The sequence below is a fragment of the Hylaeus anthracinus genome, unplaced genomic scaffold (assembly GCF_026225885.1).
Source record: "Hylaeus anthracinus isolate JK02 unplaced genomic scaffold, UHH_iyHylAnth1.0_haploid 11989, whole genome shotgun sequence".
NCBI classification, from domain to species: Eukaryota; Metazoa; Arthropoda; class Insecta; order Hymenoptera; family Colletidae; genus Hylaeus; species Hylaeus anthracinus.
In genome coordinates, this window is record NW_026534337.1 from 1,122,671 (window position 1) to 1,134,915 (window position 12,245).

At 36.2% G+C, this 12,245-nt stretch overlaps 1 long non-coding RNA gene across 1 annotated transcript; it reads left to right on the forward strand.

Annotated features, from left to right (window-relative positions):
• The first annotated feature begins 3,165 nt into the window (after positions 1-3,165).
• On the forward strand, positions 3,166-5,466 carry LOC128888119 (uncharacterized). The gene is made up of 2 exons (XR_008460167.1): positions 3,166-3,485; positions 3,604-5,466. It is a non-coding gene; the product is annotated as an uncharacterized LOC128888119 (long non-coding RNA).
• Positions 5,467-12,245: the final 6,779 nt, after the last annotated feature.

Below are 12,245 nucleotides of genomic sequence, written 5' to 3' on the forward strand. Positions count from 1 at the left end.
TTCAACGAAAGCTAAATAACTGCGCACGTTTTTATTTTCTTTCCTTGCTAAACCTCATCATTATTAATAATACATCCTGTGTCAGGTTTCTTTTCCCGAGCTGCGCCATGAGCTCGAATACATAAAAAAGATATTTTAAACCGTGTCATGAACTTAAAAAGGTTAAGAACCACTGTCTACGATGCGCCGTCACGCGAATACACTTATACAAGTATCGTTTGTATGCGCGCGTTCCACCAGGTTGCGATCACGCGCCAAATTGTGCAATCCTTCGTCTCTGTTTTTCCCTCTTCTCTGCTTCTTCGTCTTCTTCTTTGTCTTAGGAACAGTACGAGTGCCGACGTTATCCATCGTTCGACGAGATGACAACGCTCGAAAAGGGCGTACCGTTATCTAACGACGCCGACAAGCGATTCATACGTTCCGCGTGCAGCGACATTACGTCACGGGCGTGCTTGAAAATCGAATGTTATATAAAACCACATCGGCCGTGTAATACCTTCCATTACGATAATTACGATTTTGTGTCAATGCTGCAACCGCCGTGCGCGCGGACGCATAGTCACGAGCCGTTTTCATCATCGTTGCTCGAAAGCGGCGGGTCGTTGAATTGAATTACCTCGATGCCTATAACCGAAGGAGAAATTTTCGCTACGCTTCGGCCGTTATCATGAATGGATTCCAACTTCAACCATTCGGATAACGATTTTTCGCGAGTCGTTACGGCCCACTTTACCGTCGAACGATGCACACTTGCCGACGATAACCATCTGTTTTTTAAGTCCACGATATGATTACACATCTTTATAGAGTAGTGTCTTGTTTCAACGAAACCTTTCCATCAAAGGATTACAAAATTGAAGGAGAACATAAAAATGATTCCCGTGTTTCGTACAAGAAAATATTTTTAAACACATCGCCTAATCGTCGTTTTTTCTATAATTTTTCTTCATTAAAACGAAAGATAATTTCATAAGAAAAATATCACGCAGGAAAGACAGAGCAACAGAAACAAATCTGTTTCACAAACCAATCGCACAGAATAATTACGTGAAAGGTGCACGTCGTGGAGAATCGTTTTACATAATCGATAGTCTGGTGAATTTTATGATTTATTACTAGCAGTTTTTCGCCAGAGCAATAACCCGTAACGTAGTAACGGTCTTGTCACAGTACTTAACCGGGAAAAACACACAGCCGACTTCAGAAGTTCGACGTCCTTGCGGGAGATCGCTTGTCGGTTATTATCTTTTCCAGAATATGTTTGTGCAACTCTTCCAACGATGGCAAAATTGTGATTACATCGATAGTTTATATACCACGATATCGGTACTTTTAACCCTTTACTGTGTCAAGCATCATCCTCAACGTCGCAAATGGTTTGCTTATATTCATTTACCTGCCTTGATGAAGAACAAGACTCTTAACGTTTCTGAATGAATTATGACATGATATCTAGAGAGGCGGTAGTGTCTCGACGCCAAGTACATGAAAAATTATAAAGCCACCCCGTATACAGGGTATCCACGTATAAGTCCGGACATACTCAGGGTGTCAATTCTACAAACAAATTTCCAACAAAAAATTACTCTTAGACATTTTCTTTGTGTCGCCTTATTCTCGAGCAGTTTCACTTTCAATTTTTCTTCTGCGTTTTCGACTTGACGGTCTTTAAACGGCCATAACTCGACCAAATTACAGTGAAAATTTAAAACTAATTGTAAGTATATCATTTGAAAGAACGTTAAATTTCCCAACTCCTTGATGCAAAACTAAGATTTATTACGTAGATTTAACAAGTGAAAAATTAGGTCAAACTTTACATTGTGACAATTTTAAAAAATTTGACTTTTTCTTTATCTGTTTCTCGGTTTTAAATACATAGTTGTTTGGCGGACACTCCTCGGGAAAAGCTTCCACGAAGCCTCAGTTTTTGAATGGTATTGTCAAAAAAATTCTACGGTGGTATTTTAGGGAGAAAATGACGTTTGAATGCAGAAAAGCACAGGTTTTTAGGTGAAAATCGACATTTTTCAACAAAAATTTAAATTTAAAATTAATTTTAATTTAAAATTAGCTTGACATCGAGTTTGATGTATTTTTTGGTGACACTCCCGAGTCTCCCCAATTAGGAAAAAACTATTTTTTTTTTCACCTCAAGGTTTTGTTTTTCTCCAATAAATTATTTTTTTCAAATTTAGACTCTTTTATCCGATCTCCTGTGCCGAAATCATCGATTTTTTGCTGTGTGAAATCGATCGTGTTGCAATCTCCATATCATTTATCGGTACACTGAGGTGGATTTCGATTAAATAGTCTCTAAAAATGAAAATTCTATGGATACATGTTCAAAAACAATTACTATTCACTTCTCACTCAGGCTCTACACGCGGCTGGGAGAGGCTTGAGGTGTAAAAAAAACAGTTTTTTCCTAATTGGGGAGACTCGGGAGTGTCACCAAAAAATACATCAAACTCGATGTCAAGCTAATTTTAAAGTGACAAGTCGATTTTTGTTGAAAAATGTCGATTTCCACCTAAAAACGTGTGCTTTTCTGCATTCAAACGTCATTTTCTCCCTAAAATACCACCGTAGAATTTTTTTGACAATACCATTCAAAAACTGAGGCTACGTGGAAGCTTTTCCCGAGGAGTGCCCGCCAAACAACTATGTATTTAAAACCGAGAAACAGATAAAGAAAAAGTCAAATTTTTTAAAATTGTCACAATGTAAAGTTTGACCTAATTTTTCACTTGTTAAATCTACGTAATAAATCTTAGTTTTGCATCAAGGAGTTGGGAAATTTAACGTTCTTTCAAATGATATACTTACAATTAGTTTTAAATTTTCACTGTAATTTGGTCGAGTTATGGCCGTTTAAAGAGCGTCAAGTCGAAAACGCAGAAGAAAAATTGAAAGTGAAACTGCTCGAGAATAAGGCGACACAAAGAAAATGTCTAAGAGTAATTTTTTGTTGGAAATTTGTTTGTAGAATTGACACCCTGAGTATGTCCGGACTTATACGTAGACACCCTGTATAGCGTGGCGCTACCGCGTATCTTTTACTCGAGAAACTGCGATTCCAACCTAACCTGAAACTTCTTTCATTAATATCTCTTCACGCCTGTAATATTGTCTAAATTTAAAGGCATTTTTCTGATGTAAATCGCAAATAAGCTTTCGAATAAAACCAAAATTAATGAAATCGGTCCACGTACAACAGCGATATCGTAATATCATGTCACGATTCATCTAAAAACGATACCGTCTTATACTTTTCCAGTCGATTTTTCGTCAACACTTAACTAATAGGAGGAATAGCTGGATGCAGGTTATTAAGACAGAAGAAAAAAATTTCACCAGATACTGCAAGAAATATTGCACAAGAGACAGTAATGTTGCCTTTATAATACGTGTGTGCACCCATTAAAACCATAATAGTAATTACAACAAGAAAAGGATCTTATAACATCATCAATAAAAGAGTAAGTAAAATCCACAATTAAAAGTAGATAGTGTTTACCATTATTTAATAAGTTGTTTTGTGCGCTTAAAGTATATGTACTATCGTTGTAAATTCTTGTGCGTTTTCTGTTTCCACAGTCCTTGATTGATCTAAGCAGCTACAGTCATTCCAATAAAAGGAAACGAAGGGATGAATTGCTTGTTTCATGAAGCGAATAATTTGCTGACGAAGCAACTGTATTTTGGTGCTCTCCAAAAATAGGAGCTGCCATTGTGAAATTCTAGTATTTTATCTGAGTGAAGGATATCTGGTAGTAATTATTAAAATACCACAAGAAGGATCGTGCAAGTTAACAGGAAATACGATAGTTTGACAGGTATATTGAATTTGGCCAGTTAAAATATACTACGCCCTGACAGAGTGTACAATGGAAGGAATTAAGTGATCTGTATATAATGTTTGTATGAAAATTATAATTTCTATTTTTATTTTAAGCATTATGTTAATTCGCAATTAAAATATGGTATGTATGTGTTACGGATAATTGAAGCATGAGATGGTGCGGTGTGCATAATAAATTTGCTGGTATTTATATTAATTTATGAATTGAATGAATAAATGTTCATAATTAATAAATTAATATTACATGATTACGATATCTCTGTCGTTCGTGGACCGGTTTTATTGATTTTGATGGTATTCAAAAGCTTATATGCGGTTTACATCAGAAAAATGCTTTAAAATTTAGAAAATGCGTGTTGAGATATTTATAAAAGAAGTTTCAGGTTAGGTTGAAATCGATCATCTTCCTGTAAAAGATACGCGGTAGCTACAACGCCAGGTATACGTGGTGACATATAATTTTTCATGTACTTGGCATCGAGACGCTACCGCGTCTCTAGATAATGAGGACATACATAACCAATCTATTGGTGAGGGTAATCAATCATGCTTTTTCTATAGATATGTGACATGCACAGCAATACGAATACTGTAGATTAATTTATCCTTTATTTCAACAAATCTTCTACTGACAAACTGTGCTTTAATGTAAAATCTTCCTCTACGTTAGCTTAAAAAACTTTTTTAGCAAATTAACCTTTTTCAAAATAGATTACGTATGTGTACTTTATTGCCTCTACTAAGTCATTAATAATCCATTTGAATGATTGATACGATTACAAAATAATAACTTTCTTTCAATTGACAAAATCCTGTACGTATGCGTACGATGGTTTCTGGTTTGCACAATATTTTAGGAATAATTTATCAGGACATGATAAAATTAATACCTAAAATTACTCATTTAGTGTGACAGTATGATGATGTAATAAAAAACGTAATGACGTTAATAATACTATAATACTATAGTGACAGTGCAATTTTTAATGGCAATTTGTCCTGTTCTCTGTAATTTCAAAGAAATAGTAGTACGTTTAACAGGTATACATTGTCTCCGGTAGCTTTAGTGTTAATAGCTTCGTCTGGTTCCATCTTAGTTTCTTTCCTTTTTTTAATGTTCTCACATTTCCGATTGTAATATTTTCTGCACTGATTCTGTAGTATAAGCTTTCCCAATATTGTTAAAAAAAAGTGTCAGAAGAAATACTAATATTACCTGTGTCGAACTGTCGCAAGACGAACCCATCCTTGAGTAGTTTATTACTCCTTGGTTCACAGTTTTGTCGTAAAATGTAAACCACAAGAAAATATATATCGATTCTTTCGTTGACTGATTTACGAGATGGTCGTTTAACACTCGCAGTGAAATTTGACGCATAATGTGCACGTTGTCATTTGTTCGTAATAAATATCACGTTATACAAAAAACTTATTTGACATGCCTCAATTTTATTCAAATATATAAATTTAAAAGTTTAATATGATAATTTACAATATGAAGGGATTGTCAAACAGGGCTTGAAGATTTTATATTTTGATAAAATACTAATGGTATGTGTTGAAGATAATTATTTTACTAGTTTTCGAATTGCGCGCCATAGCGATGCGCGCGTGAGCCCAGCGATACGATTGCACCGATACGATTAATTAGTATGTATGAATGGAGCCGAAGATTTGAGGGTAGAGTAGATAATGCAGACGACTCTGACGCGAAGTCAGATAGTTGCAGGAATCGGTATCTCCCAGTGAAAGGTAACCGTAGGGTAAGGTTCGAACTGTGAGGTTGTTGGAAAAAGTGCAGCGACTCTGGCGCGAAGTCAGATAGCTAGTAGGAATCGGTATCTCCCAGTAAAGGGTAACCGCAGGATAGGTTAAGTTTAGGAGTTCGGGTTGAGTACACAATGACTAAATCGTACCGTTAAAATGTAACACGCGTCGTTAATAAAGCCTCACAACTTGTAAATTTAATAAAATAATAACTCGAGCGGTAAAGTTATTATGTTGTGGGATCGTTACACTGGCTAGGATTGCTGATTTCAAAGTAAGGTTTTATGATTGATCTGACAGACTTTTAAGTTTACACAAAAGAGTATATATTCAAAAATAACTATACTAATTACAAGTGTGAAGTATTGTGTTTCGCGGTTAGTATATGAAGTTAAAATTACCTAAGCGCAGCGCAGTGTTGACGCACTGGCGATGCGGGGGTCGAGAGTACTTCTATGGCCGTAATAGATTTTAAAACCGTCTTCGCGGATCTATATGGTAACGATGATCGAAAGGAACTGAAGCCCGATCTCACTAGACTGCTACTCTACAGACGATCGATGTGTTTCTAACGACTAACTCTTTCGTACTAGTCCCCGAGCAACGAAAATCGTGGGTTTATATACCCCTAAATGTTGGTGGGGAATCGCCAGTGATTTCCATATTAGGAAATTTGACGGCTAGGATTTTCGTTGCTCTGAGGTCAACAGCTGTGTGCCCTGGAAAAAGGGTAAATTAGAAATTATCCCATGCAACGCGAGTCAATGATGGTATTAAGAGGATGCAGCTGCAGAATGCACTCCAGGGAGACCGAGTTCCACATTCCAGAAGGGTAGATAAAATAAAGTTAATGAACGCGAGCTTCGAAAAAACGGATAGTTTCTGTATACGTAACAATTCAGTAAAAATCAAGGACGTTAAAAAGCCAACAGTGAACCCAGACTACTCAGGTAAAAGGAAAACATATGAATCAAATCTGTACCCGGAGTCGAAAAAAAGCCCAGCTTATGTCAAGGTCCAATTCCATACGGACAATCCAAAAACTAGGAAAATAAACGAATTTATACATCTAGTTAAGACAATTAGTGCTCTTAAAACAGGATCAGAAGAACTAATTCCACGCGGTAGGGGCACTACAGAAGTGAAGTTCAAAACCGGACGTCAAGCCAATGCATTTGCCATTAACGAAAACCTGAAAGCAAAAGGCATTAAAACCTTTATCTCTCAATTTAAAATAGAAAGAAAAGGCCTTATCAAAGGTTACGGCACGGACATGGATCCCATGGACCTCGTACACAAAAGCGAATCCCCTTGCAAGATAAAACAAGTACAAAGATTGAATAGGAAATCATTCAATAAAGAAAATCGTTAAAACCGAGTTTGTAACATCGCGTTTTTAACATGCAACAGTTGTCGGCCTGCTCACTTACGAGTAGAGCCGAACATCGCTCAGGTACCGTCTGTACTCGAGAAACGATCTTTCTCTTAAACCAGAAGATAGTCAGTCCCAATCGTCGTCTCGTCGAAGCTATAGGCTAAAGAGGAATAAAAGCATTAAAAAAAAAAAAATTTATTTATTTGAGTATCCATCCAATCTCCTCACGATTCACGCAAATAAAAATAACATTAACAAAACTGGACAAGTAAGTTGGATACCCAGTGAGACCATTCTGGTCACATTCGAAGGGACCATCTTACTTGACTACGTTAAATTATACAACCTAATCAATGTCAATGTAGAAATTCAATTGCTATAGATTTGGCCATATTGGCAAAAACTGCAGAAGCGACCCTAGATGCCGCACATGTAGTGGTCAAGAGAACTCCTACATACCTCCACTGCAAGGGAAATCACAAGACATTGGACCGCTCATGTAGCGTACTGCAAGAGGAAAACGAAATAAAGAAAATAAAAGCTTATAACAATATAGGAGTTTGGGAGGCCAGAAAACTCGTTAAAGAAACAACAACCTCCAACAATCCACCAAGCCTGATACGTACCAAAGAAAACTTCCCACCTCTGGAAAAAATAACGCCAGAGAAAACGGTAATGATGAAAGCAATAGGCAATCAACAAAGACCGGAACCAGCCACAAAAAGCTGGAAACAGAGCAACAACAAACAACAAAACAATAAAGATGCACCAAAACCAACAGGAAAAGAACTTAAAAACAAAGACCTAAAAAACAGCAATGCAAAATATGAAAACCTTAAAACTAAGGAAATAGACCAAATGATAAACAGAATCCCAAAGGAAACTAAAAACAAATCACCAGTTCCCTCAAAAGGACCAACTCTATCGGTATTGATTAATACAAACCTTAGAACAAGTCAAAACACAATAACCAAACAATATGGATCTGCAAACAAAAACAAAAAGGACGCAGGAGAAAGAGGTTAAAATCGTCTTATGGAACTCTAGAAGTGCCAAAACAAAATACAACGAAATATTACATTTAACGCGATCAAACGATATAGTAATAATTACAGAAACTTTACTTAACCCAAATATGGATTTTTCAATCTCTGGATACAACATAATAAGAGTTGACAGGATCAACGCAAGAGGAGGAGGCGTAGCTATAATAATAAAAAACGACATCAAGTTCAAGGTTAATGAGGACAGCATACTGCAAGATGCTTACTCCAATGCAAGTATAATAGAATTCAACAATCTTCAAAATCCAATCATTATTGCAGCTTGTTATAGACCACCAATCAGAAGGAAGTTTTCTCTTGCTAGGGGATTTCAACGCCCACAACAAAATCTGGAACTGCAACGATACAGATGCAGCAGATTCCAACCTACATAATATAATAGAAACAAGAAATCTATTCTTACGTAACAAAAAAGGAAAATCTAGAATAGCACCACCAGGTTCAATATCAAGCAATATAGACCTAATAATCACAACACCAGAAATAGCTCATTTAATAAACACAGAACAACTGGATGATCCACTAGGATCTGACTACTACCCAATTGAAATATCTTATCAAACCAAAAAATATACATACAATCGTAAAACAAATAGAATTTCAACAAAAAAGACAAACTGGAAAGGATACTTCACAACATGCGAAAGAAACTGGAAATACTTTCTAACAACTGAACACACATCCAAAGCTATTGAAGAACGCTATGAAGATCTTACAACATTTCTAAAGAGAGCTGTCAAAGAAAATACACCCAACTCAACAATAAAAAAAAAAACAGGCACACTCAAACCCAGTTCCCTGGTGGGATAAAGACAAAGCCATAAGGCTCCGTAAAGCAGCACTACAGAAATGGAAACATACACTCGAGTTTACAGACTGGATCGCATATAAAAAAACAAGCAGGGAACACTAAAAGGATAGTAAAGAACAAGAAAAGAGAAGCATTTCGCCAATTTGCCAGCAGTCTAAGCGCCAGAACAAATAGTAGCTACCTTTGGAAAAAGGTAAAAGTTTTCAAAACCAAATGGACCGACACCTCAGGAAACTGCATCAACCAAATCAACAATGGAGAGGATGCAATAAACGCTGCAATAGATAAACTTTCACCACCATGGATTCCTGAACGAACCCCGGATACAAACAACTCTATTAACAACTGGCTAAACGATACCTTTAACTTTATGGAACTTAACTACGCAATTGAAAAAACCAACCCAAACTCAGCACCAGGACCGGCCGCCATTGAATATAGAATGCTACTCCACCTTCGCACCACAAACAGATTGATTCTTCTATATCTGTTCAACGAATTTTACACTAAACATTTCATTCCATCAGATTGGACAAAAGCACAGGTATTCTTCATCCCAAAGCAAAATAACAAAAATTACAGACCAATAACTCTCAGCTCATGCCTTTGCAAGCTTTACGAAAGACTAATCTTGCAACAACCGCCTCCAATGGTGGTGCGAAAACTTGAGAATTTTAGATCCCACCCAAGCAGGATTTCGTAAAGGAAGATCAGTACGGGACAACATAGGAAACATCATACTACAAGGCAAAATGGGACAATATAATAAAAAAAATCAATATCAGCATTCCTAGATGTAAGCGGAGCATTTGACAACGTCCAAAACAAGATACTAATAACCAAACTCCAAAGCATTGGAGTTCCAACCAGGGCCGTCTTTCGGATCGGGGAGGCTCTGGGCCAAGAGACTATCTGGGGCCTATGTAAGGGATGGGAAATTCTAAAATGTTAATTTTATCAGTTCAACCGAGTAACGCAATAGACTAAATTACGACCTCTCATATCTCTTAACACTCAACATATGCCGATTCGAGCATGAGCCTATTTCAAACCTTTTAATACAAGATAATATATTCATTTCTACGTTTCAATAAATTTTACAATAGTTTATGTTTAAACAATTAAATGCAATGTCTATCATACAATATAAAAGTTTTCCCATTTACAATATTCAAATCAACGCGCCAAAATTGTTATTCGGATACTCACGCATGCGCGTTCGCGAACACAAGCAGAAGCGCGATTGTTTCGAAATAAACTTGATTGCACTTGTTTTTGATTGTGTTTTGTTTCTGGCGAGAAAACGCGTGCAGTCAATAGTCTCTTTACCAGATTTTCACGCGGTGTATCGAACAGTTCATGTAGGTAGTATTATTTTATTATTTATCCAATAATCTGAACTACGTCAAAAGCATGAATCGTGTCTACGAAAGTGGTGCTTCAAAAAAACGAAAAGCAAAAGAAGAGCAAAAGAGAATTGAAAAGTTACCGAAAATAACTTCATTTTTAAAGCCAGATGCTGCTTCTAACTTTGAAAATGATGGAACGCAAAAAGGTACCGATGATTTGCCAGAGAATGTTATTCAAAACGAACCAGTAGATCAAGTAGATTTTAACACTCTAGCTCTACAGTCTTTATGACTGTAGTTTGGCACGAAATTCTGACACGTATTAATGATCCGTCTAACAATTTACAGAGAAAAAATATCGATTTGTATATTGCATGCAGTCTTTTGAATTCCTTAGAACTATACTTATCGGATATTAGGGAAAAATTTGATGCATTTTTAGAAAAAGCAAAAAGCTTTACTGATATTTACAAAACTGAATCTACATCTGATCCAATAAATAGAAGGAGAAGCGTAAAACTTACTCGCTTTGAAGGACAGATTGAAGACACGCAATTTACTGGAGATGACAGGCTCAAAATAGAGATTTTTTATCCAGTGATCGATTCGCTTTGTTCCAATTTAAGAACTAGAAAAGCTGCTTACAAAACGGTGAATGATGATTTTAAGTTTTTCATTGCTCTACCAGATATGAAGTATGAAGAAATAAAAGAATTCTGTGAAAAGCTTGCCAAAAAATATGATCAAGACATCGCTGCAGACAACTTAACATCGGAATGTTTACATTTTAAACATTACCTCAGTGAAACACGTAAAGATGAAGTGTTATTTATTCCAAACCTATACTTCCAATTGAAAAAAGAATTTCTTTCTTCCACATTCCCAAATATTGAAATCAGTCTACGAATATTTCTAACACTCATGATAAGGAATTGCGTTGGGGAACGTTCATTTTCCCGATTAAAATTAATAAAGTCAGACCATAGAAGTACAATGACTCAGTCATGATTAAACTACCTAAGTTTAATGAGCATAGAATCTGATCTACTAAAAACCATCGATTTTGATGAATTAATAGCTGATTTTGCTGCGAAGAAATCTAGAAGGAAAGTTTTTTAAATAAACCATGCGTGCGTATAATTAGTTTGTAATTTTACTACGAAAATAAACTTTTAAACAAAATTATTAATATCTTGTTTCTATTTTACAAAGTGTGTGATCAGATAGTTTTTTATATCATAAAATTCTTTGATGTATATATAAAATTTCAAAATCAGGGGGCCCCTATCTAACGCGGGGGCCTGGGGCTTAAAGATGCCTTAAAGACGGCACTGGTTCCAACGAATATGCTCTACTTCATAACAAAATGGACACACTGCAGAAATATTGACATTACTGGCAATATTCACACAATTAAACAACCCATTTCTCGCACTATATATAAAGGAGTTCCGCAAGGAGTGCTCAGCCCACTACTATACAACATATGTACATTATGCAAATTAAAAAAATGATAAAAGAATTTAAAGAAAAATCCCATATAGGAAGCTCACTAAACTTTATATGAATTCCGGCACATCAAGGAATAGTAGGGAATGAGCTAGCTGACACTAAAGCAAAAGAACCATCCAAATTAACACAAGAAACTACTAAATTCATACCTCCCTCCGATCTCCCTAAGAAACTGAAAGAACATGGATAAATGAAGATGCTCAGAAGGGCAAAACATACTTTGAAAAATTCTATAAAAAATCCATGAAACCATGGTTTTACAATCGGAAGCTGCAAAGATACACCACATCATGGGTATGCAGATATATTAGTAATCACTACAATCTCACTGCCTCCCTAACACGAATAGGAATAACCAAAGACAGCAAATGTGGCTGTGGCCACGAACTGCAAGATTTCAATCACATACTTTGAAATTGTCCACTATACGCACAAAAAAGGAAGACTATGACAGAGAAACTGCACAGGCGTGGATGGACACCTCCCTTCAAGGCAGAAG